At 48.7% G+C, this 23,487-nt stretch overlaps 6 non-coding genes across 6 annotated transcripts; all 6 read right to left on the reverse strand.

The window, feature by feature from the left end:
* Nucleotides 1–677: 677 nt before the first annotated feature.
* Nucleotides 678–749, reverse strand: TRNAG-CCC (transfer RNA glycine (anticodon CCC)). The gene has a single exon. It is a non-coding gene; the product is annotated as a tRNA-Gly (tRNA).
* Nucleotides 750–13,273: 12,524 nt separating this feature from the next.
* On the reverse strand, nt 13,274–13,345 carry TRNAG-CCC (transfer RNA glycine (anticodon CCC)). The gene has a single exon. It is a non-coding gene; the product is annotated as a tRNA-Gly (tRNA).
* Nucleotides 13,346–14,873: 1,528 nt separating this feature from the next.
* TRNAG-CCC (transfer RNA glycine (anticodon CCC)) lies at nt 14,874–14,945 on the reverse strand. Its single transcript has one exon. It is a non-coding gene; the product is annotated as a tRNA-Gly (tRNA).
* A 1,515-nt stretch (nt 14,946–16,460) lies between these two features.
* On the reverse strand, nt 16,461–16,532 carry TRNAG-CCC (transfer RNA glycine (anticodon CCC)). The gene has a single exon. It is a non-coding gene; the product is annotated as a tRNA-Gly (tRNA).
* Nucleotides 16,533–19,658: 3,126 nt separating this feature from the next.
* TRNAG-CCC (transfer RNA glycine (anticodon CCC)) lies at nt 19,659–19,730 on the reverse strand. Its single transcript has one exon. It is a non-coding gene; the product is annotated as a tRNA-Gly (tRNA).
* A 1,516-nt stretch (nt 19,731–21,246) lies between these two features.
* TRNAG-CCC (transfer RNA glycine (anticodon CCC)) lies at nt 21,247–21,318 on the reverse strand. Its single transcript has one exon. It is a non-coding gene; the product is annotated as a tRNA-Gly (tRNA).
* Between the last annotated feature and the right edge of the window lie 2,169 nt (nt 21,319–23,487).

Genomic DNA, 23,487 nt, shown 5'->3' on the forward strand with positions numbered 1-23,487 from the left:
TCTTTGATCGTAGCGCTACCATGCTCAGGATTTGATTTTAACTGGGAGCCAGAGATCTACCCGGTGAGGGCTTGCCCGGTGTGAGGCTTTTGAGCGTTTGGGAGCGTTCGGGACGTGAGGACGTTGGACAGGAAATGTTGCCATCTTGAAATATCCAACCTTCCTGCTGTCGTGAGAGGCTCTTTCCATGGACATGTGCCTCTTGGAGTCCTCTCAACTTGCTCTCTGATATAACATTTTGTGAGCTGCAGTTACATCCGATGGCTACAAGATGGCGCTGCATTCAGGTGAGAGAACAAGTGTGCACAAAATCGTTGGGGACTTTTGCCAGATTCATCGGTGGATCTTGCCTACTTTTATTCACATGCTAGATATTGCCTAGAAATGCTTTTTAATATAGAGATGCTAGAGTTAGAATGTCTGGTCGGGGTTCAGCCCTTTCATTGTCTACCGCCCGCAACATATTTATTACCAGCACATGTGAGTGGTGACTCTGCTTTTTGGAAAATAGCATCTAATAGGACAATGAATGTAGCAGATGGGGCGATCGAGATGCCTGCCTAAGTATTTCATTTTTTTTTTAATTTAACGTCTGATTAATCTGTTCATGATATTTCCGTTTTGTGACATGTTGCATTAAAACAAATCCTGCTTGGAGAACATATAAAAATTTGCACTGCATTGGCCGGGAATCGAACCCGGGTCAACTGCTTGGGAAGCAGCTATGCTCACCACTATACCACCAACGCCCTATGATGTGGTTGCTCTCGGTTCTAAAGATTACAACCCCGAGTTCAATGACTATCTTGCACCAGTTTCAATGGTGCATTTGGTTTAGATACCAACATGAAAAGCAGTAGAAAGTTTCTTGTAGAGGGTAAGGAACTGGGGATTGAAACCAAGGCCAAATCTGTGCAGAAGAGAAGAAATGGAAAGCAGTAGTACAAATAGTGGAAATGAACATATTTAGGCAGCATTGGAAGCAAAGCAGCGAAGAGAAAGAGAGTGCCTTCCATGAAATGCCCAGGAGAATGATAAGAGCAGAACGAAAAGGCAAGAATGACATTCAAAGCATGCCCAGAAAAACGTGTGACGGTCCCACCAGTCATTTATGCTTATAATTGGGTATCTTTACTTTCAAAGTATGGGGTTGATCCTTTGGCGATCACTCTCTTGTATTTCAGCAGAGACAGATAGTTGAGAAGTCTTTTCTCACATAGCTAGCACAAGCCTGCGCTTTTCCTTGCTGGTAGCGTGGAAATGACAGATTGGTCCTCAGAAGAAAAAACAAGAAATATTATAGCAGAGGATGGTTTCGATCCATCGACCTCTGGGTTATGGGCCCAGCACGCTTCCGCTGCGCCACTCTGCTCCCTTGTAAAAGTGTTCTCTTTATGCAGAGGAGGAGCTTTCAGCGAAGTGGCGAGGGATTGGTGGGTCTCGCTCCTCATTTGCCTAAGCATGCTGCAATGTATGCTGGGTGCAGAAAATCTTCATCTTCTCGTCTCACAGTCAGTCATAACTGAAAGTGCAGACCCTCTTGGGAACTAGCAGTTTCAGGCCTTTACCAAGATAGCAGCTCTCTAACCCTCTCCTCTCTCTTTGATCCTAGCGCTAGCATGCTCAGGATTTGATTTTAACTGGGAGCCAGAGATCTACCCGGTGAGGGCGAGGCTTTTGAGCGTTTGGGAGCGTTCGGGACGTGAGGACGTTGGATAGGAAATGTTGCCATCTTGAAATATCCAACCTTCCTGCTGTCATGAGAGGCTCTTTCCATGGACATCTGCCTCTTGGAGTCCTCTCAATTTGCTCTCTGATATAACATTTTGTGAGCTGCAGTTACATCCGATGGCTACAAGGTGGCGCTGCATTCAGGTGAGAGAACAAGTGTGCACAAAATCGTTGGGGACTTTTGCCAGATTCATCGGTGGATCTTGCCTACTTTTATTCACATGCTAGATATTGCCTAGAAATGCTTTTTAATATAGAGATGCTACAGTTAGAATGTCTAGTCGGGGTTCAGCCCTTTCATTGTCTACCGCCCGCAACATATTTATTACCAGCACATGTGAGTGGTGACTCTGCTTTTTGGAAAATAGCATCTAATAGGACAATGAATGTAGCAGATGGGGCGATCGAGATGCCTGCCTAAGTATTTCATTTTTTTTTTAATTTAACGTCTGATTAATCTGTTCATGATATTTCCGTTTTGTGACATGTTGCATTAAAACAAATCCTGCTTGGAGAACATATAAAAATTTGCACTGCATTGGCCAGGAATCGAACCCGGGTCATCTGCTTGGGAAGCAGCTATGCTCACCACTATACCACCAACGCCCTATGATGTGGGTGCTCTCGGTTCTAAAGATTACAACCCCGAGTTCAATGACTATCTTGCACCAGTTTCAATGGTGCATTTGGTTTAGATACCAACATGAAAAGCAGTAGAAAGTTTCTTGTAGAGGGTAAGGAACTGGGGATTGAAACCAAGGCCAAATCTGTGCAGAAGAGAAGAAATGGAAAGCAGTAGTACAAATAGAGGAAATGAACATATTTAGGCAGCATTGGAAGCAAAGCAGCGAAGAGAAAGAGAGTGCCTTCCATGAAATGCCCAGGAGAATGATAAGAGCAGAACGAAAAGGCAAGAATGACATTCAAAGCATGCCCAGAAAAACGTGTGACGGTCCCACCAGTCATTTATGCTTATAATTGGGTATCTTTACTTTCAAAGTATGGGGTTGATCCTTTGGTGATCACTCTCTTGTATTTCAGCAGAGACAGATAGTTGAGAAGTCTTTTCTCACATAGCTAGCACAAGCCTGCGCTTTTCCTTGCTGGTAGCGTGGAAATGACAGATTGGTCCTCAGAAGAAAAAGCAAGAAATATAATAGCAGAGGATGGTTTCGATCCATCGATCTCTGGGTTATGGGCCCAACGCTTCCGCTGCGCCACTCTGCTCCCTTGTAAAAGTGTTCTCTTTATGCAGAGGAGGATGTTAGAGTCGGGGATCTCTGGTTGGCGCAAGGTTGCCCTTGTGTCAAGCAGGAACCCTCTCCTCCACGTCAGGGCGCAGGATAACCCCTCGCGAATGACCCTTGCTCACCCTCTAGGTGCGTGGCGTGAGCAGCCAAGGCGATTGATTTCTCAGGCGTTGTTGGTTAAGCACTTACAATCATAGACACAGTAAATACATCAATCCCCCCAGAAACGGACACCAGCCTTGGATATATATAAAAATACGATTCTTTATGTAAAAATAAGGTATATATATCTCAGCAGACTTATCACAAGACCAATAACGTTTTCGCTATGCCACCAGGTTATACAGCAGGCAAATGTTCTTGGTTCGTAGTTTCAAATGGATAGTTTGTAGTCTCTTGCAAATGTTACTTGTGGTTCCAGTACTCACAGAGATCGGCTCCTGCGAACGGGGAAATAAGGCGTTGCGGGCCCCGAGCCCGATACTGGAACTTCTTTCGTGATGTGGAGAGTCGGCACAGGTCGGTGCGACTCTCAGCTTGGGACGTGTTCTTGGGTCCTCAATCAGCAGGTGTGGGCAAGTAGGCAGGCGCGGCCCGCGACCCTTTAGCACGGCGGTGCAGGAGGGTCTCCACAGCGGGGGCGGCGCGGCCTGAGGTGTCCGGGGATAGCGAAGCGGGGTCGCAGGGCACGGTCAGTGCAGCTGGATGACCCGGCGTAGATCACAGTCGTCGGACGGCTTCCGGCAGGAGGGGTGATAGCGCGTTCAGCGCACTCCAATGGCAGGCGGTGACAGGGATGCAGGCGGCCTGGCCCGGGAACAGAGAGCGGCTCGGGACGGAGCGGGGCTCTCACGGGTTGGAGGCAGGCGAGCTTCTGAGTGTCACGGCCCTAGGAGGGGCGATGAGGGGCGCAGTCTCTTTCCAGCGGGATGCACACACGGCTCGAATTGGAGGATGAGCAAGAAGCACAGAGAACCCGCTGGTCCTGGGGTTCAGTTCAGGGGGCAAGCTCAGATCAAGCCCTTGGAGAATGTTCAAGCACAAAGTAGCAAAGTCTTTTCAGTAAGTCTCTTCCTCTCCTTTCTCAGCAAGGCAAGCAGCAGGCCAGCTCCTCCAGCGTCTTCTTCTCCTTCTAGTCGGGCAGAGGCTCTTTGTGGTAAACAGGATTCTGATTTCTTAGGAGCCAGGCTCCTACTTTTATACCATGATTCTTTTGTTCTTTAGCGCCAGGGGGCCTAGGCCTGGCTCAGTCCAGTTCTGGAGCACTTTGTTATGGTGACTCTGCTCTTTCCTTTCAGCAGCAGGGCAGAGACATCAGCCGCCCCACAGGGGGTGGCGCCGGCTTTGTGGTGGCAGAGCACATGTCTATTCAAGAGTCAAGGTGTACTCCTCCCACCCATCCAGGTGTAATCTCTCTACCCACCACCTGGCAGCCAACCTGTCTCTGGGGATTCCCCAACCCTGCTCCTTACTGTTGCCAGGCAGAACACATACACACAGCAGAGGCGGACTGAGATGGTCAGGTCAGTAAATACTAACTTTCTAAAAGTAGTATTTACAAACCCAGGATATTAAAATAAACTTGACTACGAGAAGTATTTTATTATTCTGAGTTCAGGCATACTAAACTTGACACTTCTACCATGCTCTCTGAGTCCACTGGGGTCACAGCGTCGGCGTGATCCCGGCAGCCCATTCTGGCCTATGGAGAGCAGGTAGCCTTCAATAGTGAAGAACGAAAATGGCTGTAATTCACTACTAAGACATGCCACACACATCAGGGCATGTCCTACCTTATGCCTACAATGCACCCTGCCCTTGGGCCTACCAGAGGGGTGGCTAATATGTAGGTAAGGGAAGGTTTAGGGACTGGCAAGTGGGGGCACTTGCGCAGTCAGCGCGACGGTCCCGGACCGCGCACAGGGTCTGCGGAGGCAGACCCTAGTCACACTTTACAAGGCCGCTTCCGTGGGTGGCGCAACCAGCGCTGCAAGCCCACCAGCAGCATTGGCATTCACAAGCCCTGGCACCCCTGGTGCACTCTACTGGGGACTGACAGTGAATCCAATCAACCAATCATGGACATCAATTACAGGTACACTTTACTTAGGGAGCACTTGCACTGCGGCACGGATTAGCCGTGGCGCAGTGCCCTGAGCGGACAACACCAGCAAAACAGTCGAGGCACACCATCAAAAAGTGGAAGGGAAACTCACGCCAAGGTGCCAGGTCTAACACGTGTCCCCTCCAGCTGAAATGTGGGGAGAACTACCCTTGCCCAGGGGGTTCCTCGTCACTAAGGCGGAAATACCTGGACAGACCGTCAGCGTTGGCGTGATCTGTACCAGGACGGTGTTCCACCGTAAAGTCCATACCCTGTAGGGAGATGGACCACCTCAACAGCTTCGGGTTTTCACCCCTCATTTGCATCAACCATCTGAGGGGCCTGTGGTCCGTCTGAACCCGGAAGTGAGACCCAAACAAGTAGGGTCTTAGCTTCCTCAGCGCCCAGACCACAGCAAATGCTTCTCGCTCAATTGCACTCCACCTACTTTCCCGTGGAAGTAACCTCCTACTGATGAAGGCTACGGGTTGGTCCCAGCCCTCCTCAGTCATCTGTGAGAGAACAGCCCCTACACCATGCTCTGAAGCGTCTGTCTGTACTAGGAATTCCTTGGAGAAGTCAGGGGCCAAGAGCACGGGCGCCGTGCACATGGCAGTCTTCAGGGTGTCGAAAGCTTTCTGACAGGTGTCAGTCCAAATCACGTTCCTGGGCTGCTTCTTGGAAGTCAGCTCTGTCAAGGGGGCAACGATCGTTCCATAGCCCTTGACAAACCTCCTGTAGTACCCAGTGAGCCCCAGGAAGGCCCTCACTGCGGTCTGCGTCTTGGGGGGTTCCCAAGCCAGGATGGTCTCAATTTTGGGTTGCAAGGGTGCCACCTTGCCACTCCCCACTTGGTGTCCCAAGTACACCACGGAACCCTGCCCGATCTGGCACTTGCTTGCCTTGATCGTGAGGCCTGCTCGGCGCAGCGCCATCAACACTTCCCAGAGGTGGCGCAGGTGTTCAGGCCAGGTGGCACTGAACACTGCGATGTCATCCAGGTAGGCGGCACTGAACGCATCCAGCCCAACCAGTACCTGGTTGACCAACCTCTGAAAGGTGGCAGGGGCATTCTTCATCCCAAATGGCATGACTCGGAACTGGAAGTGCCCATCTGGTGTAGAGAATGCGGACCTCTCTTTGGCCCCATCGGTCAAGGCGATCTGCCAGTACCCAGACATTAAATCAAACGTACTGAGGAACCGGGCAGCCCCCAGCCGATCAATGAGCTCATCAGCTCTGGGGATGGGGTGCGCGTCAGTCTTCGTGACTGAATTGAGTCCTCTGTAGTCCACACAGAACCGGAGTTCAGGTGTGGCTCCCGGCGCAGCAGCCTTTGGGACCAAGACCACGGGGCTGGACCAAGGACTGCTGGAGGACTCAACCACCCCTAGCGCAAGCATTTTGGAGACCTCCTCCTTAATGCAAGCTCTGACCCTGTCAGTTACCCGGTAAGCCTTGTGCTTTACAGGTAAGCTGTCTCCTGTGTCCACATCATGGACGCACCAATCTGTGACACCAGGAACCAGGGAGAATCGGTCGGAAAACTGTCCCAGCAAGTGGCGGCAATCTTCCTGTTGTTCGGGCGTCAGGGTGGGTGAGAGGTTAACTCCATCCACTGACCCATCTTTCTCAGAGGCCACTAAGAGGTCAGGAAGAGGCTCGGTCTCCTCTTCCATTCCATCATCAGTGGCCAGCAGCATGCCCACTTCGGTCCTCTCTAAGTGGGGCTTAAGGCGGTTAACATGTAGGACCCTCAAAGGGTTCCTGGGAGTCTGCATGTCCACCAAGTAGGTGATAGGACTTTTGCGCTCCACAACCTCAAATGGACCTGTCCACTTATCCTGAAGTGCACACGGCTCCACTGGGGCCAAGACCCACACCTTTTGTCCAGGTTGAAGCTCTACCAGAGTGGCATTCCGGTCGTACCACCGCTTCATCTCCTCCTGGCTGGCTTCCAGATTTGCCTCAGCAAGTTGCCTGAAACGCCGAGTCTGGTTTCGGAAGGCCAGCATGTAACTATATACATTCTGGGGAGGTTTCCTGGGAGATTGCTCCCAGCCTTCCTTTACCAAACTCAGAGGTCCTCTTACCGGGTGACCATACAGAAGCTCAAAGGGGCTGAACCCTAGAGACTTCTGCGGCACCTCTCGGTAAGCGAAGAGCAGGCATGGCAAGAGGACGTCCCACTTACGCCTCATTGGACCGTCCAGGCCCATGATCATGCCTTTGAGGGTTCGGTTGAATCTCTCAACCAACCCATTTCCTTGGGGGTGGTAAGGAGTGGTGAACTTGTAAGTTACCCCACACTCCTTCCACAGGGATTTCATATACGTGGATATGAAATTGGTCCCCCTGTCGCTCACCACCTCTAGAGGGAATCCCACTCGGGAGAAAATTCCCATCAGTGCCCGTCCCACCACGGGGGCCGTCACTGTCCTCAGAGGGATGGCTTCAGGGTACCAGGTGGCATGGTCCACCAAGACCAGGATGAACCTGTTGCCCAGGGCTGTCTTGGGGTCCAGAGGCCCCACAATATCAATACCCACTCGTTGGAATGGCGTACCGACCACAGGGAAAGGTTGCAGAGGAGCCTTGTGCTTCCCTCCGCTCTTACCACTTGCCTGGCAAGTCTGACAGGTTCTGCAGTAGGAATCGGAATTCTTGTGCATTTGGGGCCAGTAAAAGTGGGTGACAAGCCTGTCATAGGTCTTGTCCATCCCCAAATGTCCTGCTAAAGGCACATCATGAGCCAGCCCCAGTAGGAAGGTTCTGAACTTCTGGGGTACCACCAGCACACGGGCTGACCCAGGTTCAGCAGCCTTAGGCTCGGAATACAGGAGGTCACTCTCCCAGTACACGTAGTGTGTTTTGGCCTGAACACCATTGGCCTGGTCTGCAGCCTGTTGCTGCATACCCACGAGAGAAGGGCATTCTTTCTGCTCCCTGCAGAATTCCTCCCTGGAGGGACCTCCTTCTTGCTGCCAATGGGTCAGCTCAGGCAGATCTCCCAGTTCGGCAATCTGTTCCCCGGTAGGCTCCAGAGCATCCCCCTCAGGGTCTACTTCCTCCCGGGCCGTGGGAACTTCGGGGGCCGGTTTCCCGCGCCTCCTGCGCCTTCTCCCTAAGGCCGGTTCCTGGACCTCTCCCTCAGGCTCCAGGACCCTCTCAACACCCCTACTGGCTGCCATGGACCGGGTGGTCACGCACGCCCAGTCAGGTAGACCCACCATCCTCAGATGCGTGGTCTTCTCCACCTTTTCCCAAGGGGAACTCTCCAGGTCGTTCCCTAGCAGACAGTCTACAGGCATGTCAGTTCTCACAGCGACTTGTAGAGTACCAGAGACCTCCCCCCACTCAAAGGGAACTTGAGCCATTGGACAACGACTCTCTACGTTGTCAGCATTGACAACCCTACAGTAGGCATTGGGTACAATTTGCTCTTGAGACACCAGGTGTTGCCTCACCGAGGTCACGCTGGCTCCTGTATCTCTAAGAGCCTCAACCTTCTTTCCATTGATGGTCACCACTTGCCCATATTTCTTAGTGTTAGAGGGCAGGTAGGTTACAGGGACCATCTCACTGTCTCCTAGCGAGACTAGGGTCATCTGCCCGGGACCCCCACCCTCCTGGACTGCTACCTCCTCCCCAAAGTTAACACTAGCTACTTGCCGGGGTGGAGCACCAGTGGGTGCGGTCTTACCAAACAGGCGACACTTAGGATCAGAGGCAATGTGACCCGGGTCACCACACTTATAACAATTGAAGGGCCCCTTTGGAACAGGTCTACCTGTCGGGGCCCCGTTCTGCTGCGGGGGTGGGGGAGGCTGAGAACCCTTCTGCTGGTTCCCTTGGGAATTACTTTGGGGGCCTTTTTGGAACCCCTTCTGTTTACCCTTGTCCCCCCCACTCTTCTGCTGGGGACCCTGCCCACCTTTGGCGGAGTCTCCCACTTGACCCTTGTGGACCCTGGTGCTGAGCCAGCGGTCCGCCTCCTCAGCAAGCTTCCTCGGGTTGGACAGCTTGCTATCTATCAGGTGCTGGCGTAGCTCAGGAAAACATTGACTGGACAAGTGCTCCCATGCAATTAAATCAAGTAGCCCTTGATAATCATTCACTTTGCTACCCTTCACCCAACCATCCAGCGCTCTGCAGAAAAAGGTCACATACTCCACATACGTACTCTCAGGGATCTTCTTGGTCTCCCTGAACCTCTGTCTATATAGCTCAGGAGTTAACCCATACCTGGTCATTAAAGCTTCCTTCATATGGGGGTATGAGGTCTGGACTTCTAAGGGCAAATCTAACAGTGTGTCCCGCCCTTCCGCAAGGAACCTTCCCCACAACCCCGCTCCCCAGTCTTTCTCAGGGACCCGGTGTGAGGACATGGCCACCTCGTAGGCTCTAAACCACTGCCCTATGTCATCCTTTCTAAAATACTCCTTTACTACATCTTTGGGGATGTACACCTTGGACTCTACCTGCGCTGGTGGAGTGCTGCCACCAGAAGGAGCGGTGTCCAAACTTTTCGCCTTCAGCTCCAACTCCTTCAATCTGATATCATGATCCATTTGGCGTTGTTGTGCCTCCAGAGCCAACTTCTGCTTTTCCATTTCCATTTGTCCGGCCAACTTTGCCATCTCCATTGCATGCGCCCTGTCTGCTGCCCTGTCTGCCAGCTCCTCTGGCGACCGGACTCTGCTGGGCTCCTCAAGGTTGTCGGGTGGAACGATGTCCCCCGCATTCCGTAGGTCTCGTGACTCCTTCCAGGCTCTCAACGCCTTGGTGTACTGGGGCTTCCTCTTGCATCCAGCATGGGGGACTCTGAATTTTACACTGTAGCCTTTCAATTGCTCCATCGTGTAGCCTTCCAGTCTCTCCCAATCCACCTCATCTATTCCAGAAATCACAGAGAGTGCTCTTCCAGCGGAGTGCGAGCCAGGCATGGTTGCAGTAATGGCAGATGTCTCAACAAAGTTCAACAATTACAAACCTGTGGCTGCGTTATTTGGTCTGCTCTCACTATCTGGTGATTAATAATTCACTGTATGCAAATTACAAGTGCAAATCCGAAATCCCAACCGCTGCCAACAATGTTAGAGTCGGGGATCTCTGGTTGGCGCAAGGTTGCCCTTGTGTCAAGCAGGAACCCTCTCCTCCACGTCAGGGCGCAGGATAACCCCTCGCGAATGACCCTTGCTCACCCTCTAGGTGCGTGGCGTGAGCAGCCAAGGCGATTCCTCAGGCGTTGTTGGTTAAGCACTTACAATCATACACACAGTAAATACATCAATCCCCCCAGAAACGGACACCAGCCTTGGATATATATAAAAATACGATTCTTTATGTAAAAATAAGGTATATATATCTCAGCAGACTTATCACAAGACCAATAACGTTTTCGCTATGCCACCAGGTTATACAGCAGGCAAATGTTCTTGGTTCGTAGTTTCAAATGGATAGTTTGTAGTCTCTTGCAAATGTTACTTGTGGTTCCAGTACTCACAGAGATCGGCTCCTGCGAACGGGGAAATAAGGCGTTGCGGGCCCCGAGCCCGATACTGGAACTTCTTTCGTGATGTGGAGAGTCGGCACAGGTCGGTGCGACTCTCAGCTTGGGACGTGTTCTTGGGTCCTCAATCAGCAGGTGTGGGCAAGTAGGCAGGCGCGGCCCGCGACCCTTTAGCACGGCGGTGCAGGAGGGTCTCCACAGCGGGGGCGGCGCGGCCTGAGGTGTCCGGGGATAGCGAAGCGGGGTCGCAGGGCACGGTCAGTGCAGCTGGATGACCCGGCGTAGATCACAGTCGTCGGACGGCTTCCGGCAGGAGGGGTGATAGCGCGTTCAGCGCACTCCAATGGCAGGCGGTGACAGGGATGCAGGCGGCCTGGCCCGGGAACAGAGAGCGGCTCGGGACGGAGCGGGGCTCTCACGGGTTGGAGGCAGGCGAGCTTCTGAGTGTCACGGCCGTAGGAGGGGCGATGAGGGGCGCAGTCTCTTTCCAGCGGGATGCACACACGGCTCGAATTGGAGGATGAGCAAGAAGCACAGAGAACCCACTGGTCCTGGGGTTCAGTTCAGGGGGCAAGCTCAGATCAAGCCCTTGGAGAATGTTCAAGCACAAAGTAGCAAAGTCTTTTCAGTAAGTCTCTTCCTCTCCTTTCTCAGCAAGGCAAGCAGCAGGCCAGCTCCTCCAGCGTCTTCTTCTCCTTCTAGTCGGGCAGAGGTTCTTTGTGGTAAACAGGATTCTGATTTCTTAGGAGCCAGGCTCCTACTTTTATACCATGATTCTTTTGTTCTTTAGCGCCAGGGGGCCTAGGCCTGGCTCAGTCCAGTTCTGGAGCACTTTGTTATGGTGACTCTGCTCTTTCCTTTCAGCAGCAGGGCAGAGACATCAGCCGCCCCACAGGGGGTGGCGCCGGCTTTGTGGTGGCAGAGCACAGGTCTATTCAAGAGTCAAGGTGTACTCCTCCCACCCATCCAGGTGTAATCTCTCTACCCACCACCTGGCAGCCAACCTGTCTCTGGGGATTCCCCAACCCTGCTCCTTACTGTTGCCAGGCAGAACACATACACACAGCAGAGGCGGACTGAGATGGTCAGGTCAGTAAATACTAACTTTCTAAAAGTAGTATTTACAAACCCAGGATATTAAAATAAACTTGACTACGAGAAGTATTTTATTATTCTGAGTTCAGGCATACTAAACTTGACACTTCTACCATGCTCTCTGAGTCCACTGGGGTCACAGCGTCGGCGTGATCCCGGCAGCCCATTCTGGCCTATGGAGAGCAGGTAGCCTTCAATAGTGAAGAACGAAAATGGCTGTAATTCACTACTAAGACATGCCACACACATCAGGGCATGTCCTACCTTATGCCTACAATGCACCCTGCCCTTGGGCCTACCAGAGGGGTGGCTAATATGTAGGTAAGGGAAGGTTTAGGGACTGGCAAGTGGGGGCACTTGCGCAGTCAGCGCGACGGTCCCGGACCGCGCACAGGGTCTGCGGTGGCAGACCCTAGACACACTTTACAAGGCCGCTTCCGTGGGTGGCGCAACCAGCGCTGCAAGCCCACCAGCAGCATTGGCATTCACAAGCCCTGGCACCCCTGGTGCACTCTACTGGGGACTGACAGTGAATCCAATCAACCAATCATGGACATCAATTACAGGTACACTTTACTTAGGGAGCACTTGCACTGCGGCACGGATTAGCCGTGGCGCAGTGCCCTGAGCGGACAACACCAGCAAAACAGTCGAGGCACACCATCAAAAAGTGGAAGGGAAACTCACGCCAAGGTGCCAGGTCTAACAGAGGAGCTTTCAGCGAAGTGGCGAGGGATTGGTGGGTCTCGCTCCTCATTTGCCTAAGCATGCTGCAATGTATGCTGGGTGCAGAAAATCTTCATCTTCTCGTCTCACAGTCAGTCATAACTGAAAGTGCAGACCCTCTTGGGAACTAGCAGTTTCAGGCCTTTACCAAGATAGCAGCTCTCTAACCCTCTCCTCTCTCTTTGATCGTAGCGCTAGCATGCTCAGGATTTGATTTTAACTGGGAGCCAGAGATCTACCCGGTGAGGGCTTGCCCGGTGTGAGGCTTTTGAGCGTTTGGGAGCGTTCGGGACGTGAGGACGTTGGACAGGAAATGTTGCCATCTTGAAATATCCAACCTTCCTGCTGTCGTGAGAGGCTCTTTCCATGGACATGTGCCTCTTGGAGTCCTCTCAACTTGCTCTCTGATATAACATTTTGTGAGCTGCAGTTACATCCGATGGCTACAAGATGGCGCTGCATTCAGGTGAGAGAACAAGTGTGCACAAAATCGTTGGGGACTTTTGCAAGATTCATCGGTGGATCTTGCCTACTTTTATTCACATGCTAGATATTGCCTAGAAATGCTTTTTAATATAGAGATGCTAGAGTTAGAATGTCTGGTCGGGGTTCAGCCCTTTCATTGTCTACCGCCCGCAACATATTTATTACCAGCACATGTGAGTGGTGACTCTGCTTTTTGGAAAATAGCATCTAATAGGACAATGAATGTAGCAGATGGGGCGATCGAGATGCCTGCCTAAGTATTTCATTTTTTTTTAATTTAACGTCTGATTAATCTGTTCATGATATTTCCGTTTTGTGACATGTTGCATTAAAACAAATCCTGCTTGGAGAACATATAAAAATTTGCACTGCATTGGCCGGGAATCGAACCCGGGTCAACTGCTTGGGAAGCAGCTATGCTCACCACTATACCACCAACGCCCTATGATGTGGATGCTCTCGGTTCTAAAGATTACAACCCCGAGTTCAATGACTATCTTGCACCAGTTTCAATGGTGCATTTGGTTTAGATACCAACATGAAAAGCAGTAGAAAGTTTCTTGTAGAGGGTAAGGAACTGGGGATTGAAACCAAGGCCAAATCTGTGCAGAAGAGAAGAAATGGAAAGCAGTAGTACAAATAGTGGAAATGAACATATTTAGGCAGCATTGGAAGCAAAGCAGCGAAGAGAAAGAGAGTGCCTTCCATGAAATGCCCAGGAGAATGATAAGAGCAGAACGAAAAGGCAAGAATGACATTCAAAGCATGCCCAGAAAAACGTGTGACGGTCCCACCAGTCATTTATGCTTATAATTGGGTATCTTTACTTTCAAAGTATGGGGTTGATCCTTTGGCGATCACTCTCTTGTATTTCAGCAGAGACAGATAGTTGAGAAGTCTTTTCTCACATAGCTAGCACAAGCCTGCGCTTTTCCTTGCTGGTAGCGTGGAAATGACAGATTGGTCCTCAGAAGAAAAAACAAGAAATATTATAGCAGAGGATGGTTTCGATCCATCGACCTCTGGGTTATGGGCCCAGCACGCTTCCGCTGCGCCACTCTGCTCCCTTGTAAAAGTGTTCTCTTTATGCAGAGGAGGAGCTTTCAGCGAAGTGGCGAGGGATTGGTGGGTCTCGCTCCTCATTTGCCTAAGCATGCTGCAATGTATGCTGGGTGCAGAAAATCTTCATCTTCTCGTCTCACAGTTAGTCATAACTGAAAGTGCAGACCCTCTTGGGAACTAGCAGTTTCAGGCCTTTACCAAGATAGCAGCTCTCTAACCCTCTCCTCTCTCTTTGATCCTAGCGCTAGCATGCTCAGGATTTGATTTTAACTGGGAGCCAGAGATCTACCCGGTGAGGGCTTGCCCGGTGTGAGGCTTTTGAGCGTTTGGGAGCGTTCGGGACGTGAGGACATTGGACAGGAAATGTTGCCATCTTGAAATATCCAACCTTCCTGCTGTCGTGAGAGGCTCTTTCCATGGACATCTGCCTCTTGGAGTCCTCTCAACTTGCTCTCTGATATAACATTTTGTGAGCTGCAGTTACATCCGATGGCTACAAGGTGGCGCTGCATTCAGGTGAGAGAACAAGTGTGCACAAAATCGTTGGGGACTTTTGCCAGATTCATCGGTGGATCTTGCCTACTTTTATTCACATGCTAGATATTGCCTAGAAATGCTTTTTAATATAGAGATGCTAGAGTTAGAATGTCTGGTCGGGGTTCAGCCCTTTCATTGTCTACCGCCCGCAACATATTTATTACCAGCACATGTGAGTGGTGACTCTGCTTTTTGGAAAATAGCATCTAATAGGACAATGAATGTAGCAGATGGGGCGATCGAGATGCCTGCCTAAGTATTTCATTTTTTTTTTTAATTTAACGTCTGATTAATCTGTTCATGATATTTCCGTTTTGTGACATGTTGCATTAAAACAAATCCTGCTTGGAGAACATATAAAAATTTGCACTGCATTGGCCGGGAATCGAACCCGGGTCAACTGCTTGGGAAGCAGCTATGCTCACCACTATACCACCAACGCCCTATGATGTGGGTGCTCTCGGTTCTAAAGATTACAACCCCGAGTTCAATGACTTTCTTGCACCAGTTTCAATGGTGCATTTGGTTTAGATACCAACATGAAAAAGAGGAGAAAGTTTCTTGTAGAGGGTAAGGAACTGGGGATTGAAACCAAGGCCAAATCTGTGCAGACGAGAAGAAATGGAAAGCAGTAGTACAAATAGTGGAAATGAACATATTTAGGTAGCATTGGAAGCAAAGCAGCGAAGAGAAAGAGAGTGCCTTCCATGAAATGCCCAGGAGAATGATAAGAGCAGAAGAAAAGGCAAGAATGACATTCAAAGCATGCCCAGAAAAACGTGTGACGGTCCCACCAGTCATTTATGCTTATAATTGGGTATCTTTACTTTCAAAGTATGGGGTTGATCCTTTGGCGATCACTCTCTTGTATTTCAGCAGAGACAGATAGTTGAGAAGTCTTTTCTCACATAGCTAGCACAAGCCTGCGCTTTTCCTTGCTGGTAGCGTGGAAATGACAGATTGGTTCTCAGAAGAAAAAACAAGAAATATTATAGCAGAGGATGGTTTCGATCCATCGACCTCTGGGTTATGGGCCCAGCACGCTTCCGCTGCGCCACTCTGCTCCCTTGTAAAAGTGTTCTCTTTATGCAGAGGAGGAGCTTTCAGCGAAGTGGCGAGGGATTGGTGGGTCTCGCTCCTCATTTGCCTAAGCATGCTGCAATGTATGCTGGGTGCAGAAAATCTTCATCTTCTCGTCTCACAGTCAGTCATAACTGAAAGTGCAGACCCTCTTGGGAACTAGCAGTTTCAGGCCTTTACCAAGATAGCAGCTCTCTAACCCTCTCCTCTCTCTTTGATCCTAGCGCTAGCATGCTCAGGATTTGATTTTAACTGGGAGCCAGAGATCTACCCGGTGAGGGCGAGGCTTTTGAGCGTTTGGGAGCGTTCGGGACGTGAGGACGTTGGAGAGGAAATGTTGCCATCTTGAAATATCCAACCTTCCTGCTGTCATGAGAGGCTCTTTCCATGGACATCTGCCTCTTGGAGTCCTCTCAACTTGCTCTCTGATATAACATTTTGTGAGCTGCAGTTACATCCGATGGCTACAAGGTGGCGCTGCATTCAGGTGAGAGAACAAGTGTGCACAAAATCGTTGGGGACTTTTGCCAGATTCATCGGTGGATCTTGCCTACTTTTATTCACATGCTAGATATTGCCTAGAAATGCTTTTTAATATAGAGATGCTACAGTTAGAATGTCTAGTCGGGGTTCAGCCCTTTCATTGTCTACCGCCCGCAACATATTTATTACCAGCACATGTGAGTGGTGACTCTGCTTTTTGGAAAATAGCATCTAATAGGACAATGAATGTAGCAGATGGGGCGATCGAGATGCCTGCCTAAGTATTTCATTTTTTTTTTTATTTAACGTCTGATTAATCTGTTCATGATATTTCCGTTTTGTGACATGTTGCATTAAAACAAATCCTGCTTGGAGAACATATAAAAATTTGCACTGCATTGGCCGGGAATCGAACCCGGGTCAACTGCTTGGGAAGCAGCTATGCTCACCACTATACCACCAACGCCCTATGATGTGGTTGCTCTCAGTTCTAAAGATTACAACCCCGAGTTCAATGACTATCTTGCACCAGTTTCAATGGTGCATTTGGTTTAGATACCAACATGAAAAGCAGTAGAAAGTTTTTTGTAGAGGGTAAGGAACTGGGGATTGAAACCAAGGCCAAATCTGTGCAGAAGAGAAGAAATGGAAAGCAGTAGTACAAATAGTGGAAATGAACATATTTAGGCAGCATTGGAAGCAAAGCAGCGAAGAGAAAGAGAGTGCCTTCCATGAAATGCCCAGGAGAATGATAAGAGCAGAACGAAAAGGCAAGAATGACATTCAAAGCATGCCCAGAAAAACGTGTGACGGTCCCACCAGTCATTTATTCTTATAATTGGGTATCTTTACTTTCAAAGTATGGGGTTGATCCTTTGGCGATCACTCTCTTGTATTTCAGCAGAGACAGATAGTTGAGAAGTCTTTTCTCACATAGCTAGCACAAGCCTGCGCTTTTCCTTGCTGGTAGCGTGGAAATGACAGATTGGTCCTCAGAAGAAAAAACAAGAAATATTATAGCAGAGGATGGTTTCGATCCATCGACCTCTGGGTTATGGGCCCAGCACGCCTCCGCTGCGCCACTCTGCTCCCTTGTAAAAGTGTTCTCTTTATGCAGAGGAGGAGCTTTCAGCGAAGTGGCGAGGGATTGGTGGGTCTCGCTCCTCATTTGCCTAAGCATGCTGCAATGTATGCTGGGTGCAGAAAATCTTCATCTTCTCGTCTCACAGTCAGTCATAACTGAAAGTGCAGACCCTCTTGGGAACTAGCAGTTTCAGGCCTTTACCAAGATAGCAGCTCTCTAACCCTCTCCTCTCTCTTTGATCCTAGCGCTACCATGCTCAGGATTTGATTTTAACTGGGAGCCAGAGATCTACCCGGTGAGGGCTTGCCCGGTGTGAGGCTTTTGAGCGTTTGGGAGCGTTCGGGACGTGAGGACATTGGACAGGAAATGTTGCCATCTTGAAATATCCAACCTTCCTGCTGTCGTGAGAGGCTCTTTCCATGGACATCTGCCTCTTGGAGTCCTCTCAACTTGCTCTCTGATATAACATTTTGTGAGCTGCAGTTACATCCGATGGCTACAAGGTGGCGCTGCATTCAGGTGAGAGAACAAGTGTGCACAAAATCGTTGGGGACTTTTGCCAGATTCATCGGTGGATCTTGCCAACTTTTATTCACATGCTAGATATTGCCTAGAAATGCTTTTTAATATAGAGATGCTAGAGTTAGAATGTCTGGTCGGGGTTCAGCCCTTTCATTGTCTACCGCCCGCAACATATTTATTACCAGCACATGTGAGTGGTGACTCTGCTTTTTGGAAAATAGCATCTAATAGGACAATGAATGTAGCAGATGGGGCGATCGAGATGCCTGCCTAAGTATTTCATTTTTTTTTTAATTTAACGTCTGATTAATCTGTTCATGATATTTCCGTTTTGTGACATGTTGCATTAAAACAAATCCTGCTTGGAGAACATATAAAAATTTGCACTGCATTGGCCGGGAATCGAATCCGGGTCAACTGCTTGGGAAGCAGCTATGCTCACCACTATACCACCAACGCCCTATGATGTGGGTGCTCTCGGTTCTAAAGATTACAACCCCGAGTTCAATGACTATCTTGCACCAGTTTCAATGGTGCATTTGGTTTAGATCCCAACATGAAAAGCAGTAGAAAGTTTCTTGTAGAGGGTAAGGAACTGGGAATTGAAACCAAGGCCAAATCTGTGCAGAAGAGAAGAAATGGAAAGCAGTAGTACAAATAGTGGAAATGAACATATTTAGGCAGCATTGGAAGCAAAGCAGCGAAGAGAAAGAGAGTGCCTTCCATGAAATGCCCAGGAGAATGATAAGAGCAGAACGAAAAGGCAAGAATGACATTCAAAGCATGCCCAGAAAAACGTGTGACGGTCCCACCAGTCATTTATGCTTATAATTGGGTATCTTTACTTTCAAAGTATGGGGTTGATCCTTTGGCGATCACTCTCTTGTATTTCAGCAGAGACAGATAGTTGAGAAGTCTTTTCTCACATAGCTAGCACAAGCCTGCGCTTTTCCTTGCTGGTAGCGTGGAAATGACAGATTGGTCCTCAGAAGAAAAAACAAGAAATATTATAGCAGAGGATGGTTTCGATCCATCGACCTCTGGGTTATGGGCCCAGCACGCTTCCGCTGCGCCACTCTGCTCCCTTGTAAAAGTGTTCTCTTTATGCAGAGGAGGAGCTTTCAGCGAAGTGGCGAGGGATTGGTGGGTCTCGCTCCTCATTTGCCTAAGCATGCTGCAATGTATGCTGGGTGCAGAAAATCTTCATCTTCTCGTCTCACAGTTAGTCATAACTGAAAGTGCAGACCCTCTTGGGAACTAGCAGTTTCAGGCCTTTACCAAGATAGCAGCTCTCTAACCCTCTCCTCTCTCTTTGATCCTAGCGCTAGCATGCTCAGGATTTGATTTTAACTGGGAGCCAGAGATCTACCCGGTGAGGGCTTGCCCGGTGGGAGGCTTTTGAGCGTTTGGGAGCGTTCGGGACGTGAGGACATTGGACAGGAAATGTTGCCATCTTGAAATATCCAACCTTCCTGCTGTCGTGAGAGGCTCTTTCCATGGACATCTGCCTCTTGGAGTCCTCTCAACTTGCTCTCTGATATAACATTTTGTGAGCTGCAGTTACATCCGATGGCTACAAGGTGGCGCTGCATTCAGGTGAGAGAACAAGTGTGCACAAAATCGTTGGGGACTTTTGCCAGATTCATCGGTGGATCTTGCCTACTTTTATTCACATGCTAGATATTGCCTAGAAATGCTTTTTAATATAGAGATGCTACAGTTAGAATGTCTAGTCGGGGTTCAGCCCTTTCATTGTCTACCGCCCGCAACATATTTATTACCAGCACATGTAAGTGGTGACTCTGCTTTTTGGAAAATAGCATCTAATAGGACAATGAATGTAGCAGATGGGGCGATCGAGATGCCTGCCTAAGTATTTCATTTTTTTTTTAATTTAACGTCTGATTAATCTGTTCATGATATTTCCGTTTTGTGACATGTTGCATTAAAACAAATCCTGCTTGGAGAACATATAAAAATTTGCACTGCATTGGCCGGGAATCGAACCCGGGTCAACTGCTTGGGAAACAGCTATGCTCACCACTATACCACCAACGCCTCATGATGTGGTTGCTCTCGGTTCTAAAGATTACAACCCCGAGTTCAATGACTATCTTGCACCAGTTTCAATGGTGCATTTGGTTTAGATACCAACATGAAAAGCAGTAGTAAGTTTCTTGTAGAGGGTAAGGAACTGGGGATTGAAACCAAGGCCAAATCTGTGCAGAAGAGAAGAAATGGAAGGCAGTAGTACAAATAGTGGAAATTAACATATTTAGGCAGCATTGGAAGCAAAGCAGCGAAGAGAAAGAGAGTGCCTTCCATGAAATGCCCAGGAGAATGATAAGAGCAGAACGAAAAGGCAAGAATGACATTCAAAGCATGCCCAGAAAAACGTGTGATGGTCCCACCAGTCATTTATGCTTATAATTGGGTATCTTTACTTTCAAAGTATGGGGTTGATCCTTTGGCGATCACTCTCTTGTATTTCAGCAGAGACAGATAGTTGAGAAGTCTTTTCTCACATAGCTAGCACAAGCCTGCGCTTTTCCTTGCTGGTAGCGTGGAAATGACAGATTGGTTCTCAGAAGAAAAAACAAGAAATATTATAGCAGAGGATGGTTTCGATCCATCGACCTCTGGGTTATGGGCCCATCACGCTTCCGCTGCGCCACTCTGCTCCCTTGTAAAAGTGTTCTCTTTATGCAGAGGAGGAGCTTTCAGCGAAGTGGCGAGGGATTGGTGGGTCTCGCTCCTCATTTGCCTAAGCATGCTGCAATGTATGCTGGGTGCAGAAAATCTTCATCTTCTCGTCTCACAGTCAGTCATAACTGAAAGTGCAGACCCTCTTGGGAACTAGCAGTTTCAGGCCTTTACCAAGATAGCAGCTCTCTAACCCTCTCCTCTCTCTTTGATCCTAGCGCTAGCATGCTCAGGATTTGATTTTAACTGGGAGCCAGAGATCTACCCGGTGAGGGCGAGGCTTTTGAGCATTTGAGAGCGTTCGGGACGTGAGGACGTTGGAGAGGAAATGTTGCCATCTTGAAATATCCAACCTTCCTGCTGTCATGAGAGGCTCTTTCCATGGACATCTGCCTCTTGGAGTCCTCTCAAATTGCTCTCTGATATAACATTTTGTGAGCTGCAGTTACATCCGATGGCTACAAGGTGGCGCTGCATTCAGGTGAGAGAACAAGTGTGCACAAAATCGTTGGGGACTTTTGCCAGATTCATCGGTGGATCTTGCCTACTTTTATTCACATGCTAGATATTGCCTAGAAATGCTTTTTAATATAGAGATGCTACAGTTAGAATGTCTAGTCGGGGTTCAGCCCTTTCATTGTCTACCGCCCGCAACATATTTATTACCAGAACATGTAAGTGGTGACTCTGCTTTTTGGAAAATAGCATCTAATAGGACAATGAATGTAGCAGATGGGGCGATCGAGATGCCTGCCTAAGTGTTTCATTTTTTTTTAAATTTAACGTCTGATTAATCTGTTCATGATATTTCCGTTTTGTGACATGTTGCATTAAAACAAATCCTGCTTGGAGAACATATAAAAATTTGCACTGCATTGGCCGGGAATCGAACCCGGGTCAACTGCTTGGGAAGCAGCTATGCTCACCACTATACCACCAACGCCCTATGATGTGGTTGCTCTCGGTTCTAAAGATTACAACCCCGAGTTCAATGACTATCTTGCACCAGTTTCAATGGTGCATTTGGTTTAGATACCAACATGAAAAGCAGTAGAAAGTTTCTTGTAGAGGGTAAGGAACTGGGGATTGAAACCAAGGCCAAATCTGTGCAGAAGAGAAGAAATGGAAAGCAGTAGTACAAATAGTGGAAATGAACATATTTAGGCAGCATTGGAAGCAAAGCAGCGAAGAGAAAGAGAGTGCCTTCCATGAAATGCCCAGGAGAATGATAAGAGCAGAACGAAAAGGCAAGAATGACATTCAAAGCATGCCCAGAAAAACGTGTGACGGTCCCACCAGTCATTTATGCTTATAATTGGGTATCTTTACTTTCAAAGTATGGGGTTGATCCTTTGGCGATCACTCTCTTGTATTTCAGCAGAGACAGATAGTTGAGAAGTCTTTTCTCACATAGCTAGCACAAGCCTGCGCTTTTCCTTGCTGGTAGCGTGGAAATGACAGATTGGTTCTCAGAAGAAAAAACAAGAAATATTATAGCAGAGGATGGTTTCGATCCATCGACCTCTGGGTTATGGGCCCAGCACGCTTCCGCTGCGCCACTCTGCTCCCTTGTAAAAGTGTTCTCTTTATGCAGAGGAGGAGCTTTCAGCGAAGTGGCGAGGGATTGGTGGGTCTCGCTCCTCATTTGCCTAAGCATGCTGCAATGTATGCTGGGTGCAGAAAATCTTCATCTTCTCGTCTCACAGTCAGTCATAACTGAAAGTGCAGACCCTCTTGGGAACTAGCAGTTTCAGGCCTTTACCAAGATAGCAGCTCTCTAACCCTCTCCTCTCTCTTTGATCCTAGCGCTAGCATGCTCAGGATTTGATTTTAACTGGGAGCCAGAGATCTACCCGGTGAGGGCTTGCCCGGTGTGAGGCTTTTGAGCGTTTGGGAGCGTTCGGGACGTGAGGACATTGGACAGGAAATGTTGCCATCTTGAAATATCCAACCTTCCTGCTGTCGTGAGAGGCTCTTTCCATGGACATCTGCCTCTTGGAGTCCTCTCAACTTGCTCTCTGATATAACATTTTGTGAGCTGCAGTTACATCCGATGGCTACAAGGTGGCGCTGCATTCAGCTGAGAGAACAAGTGTGCACAAAATCGTTGGGGACTTTTGCCAGATTCATCGGTGGATCTTGCCTACTTTTATTCACATGCTAGATATTGCCTAGAAATGCTTTTTAATATAGAGATGCTAGAGTTAGAATGTCTGGTCGTGGTTCAGCCCTTTCATTGTCTACCGCCCGCAACATATTTATTACCAGCACATGTGAGTGGTGACTCTGCTTTTTGGAAAATAGCATCTAATAGGACAATGAATGTCGCAGATGGGGCGATCGAGATGCCTGCCTAAGTATTTCATTTTTTTTTAAATTTAACGTCTGATTAATCTGTTCATGATATTTCCGTTTTGTGACATGTTGCATTAAAACAAATCCTGCTTGGAGAACATATAAAAATTTGCACTGCATTGGTCGGGAATCGAACCCGGGTCAACTGCTTGGGAAGCAGCTATGCTCACCACTATACCACCAACGCCCTATGATGTGGGTGCTCTCGGTTCTAAAGATTACAACCCCGAGTTCAATGACTATCTTGCACCAGTTTCAATGGTGCATTTGGTTTAGATACCAACATGAAAAGCAGTAGAAAGTTTCTTGTTGAGGGTAAGGAACTGGGGATTGAAACCAAGGCCAAATCTGTGCAGAAGAGAAGAAATGGAAAGCAGTAGTACAAATAGTGGAAATGAACATATTTAGGCAGCATTGGAAGCAAAGCAGCGAAGAGAAAGAGAGTGCCTTCCATGAAATGCCCATGAGAATGATAAGAGCAGAACGAAAAGGCAAGAATGACATTCAAAGCATGCCCAGAAAAACGTGTGACGGTGCAACCAGTCATTTATGCTTATAATTGGGTATCTTTACTTTCAAAGTATGGGGTTGATCCTTTGGCGATCACTCTCTTGTATTTCAGCAGAGACAGATAGTTGAGAAGTCTTTTCTCACATAGCTAGCACAAGCCTGCGCTTTTCCTTGCTGGTAGCGTGGAAATGACAGATTGGTCCTCAGAAGAAAAAACAAGAAATATTATAGCAGAGGATGGTTTCGA

The sequence above is a fragment of the Triturus cristatus genome, chromosome 11 (genome assembly GCF_964204655.1).
Source record: "Triturus cristatus chromosome 11, aTriCri1.1, whole genome shotgun sequence".
In the NCBI taxonomy this organism is placed as follows: domain Eukaryota; kingdom Metazoa; phylum Chordata; class Amphibia; order Caudata; family Salamandridae; genus Triturus; species Triturus cristatus.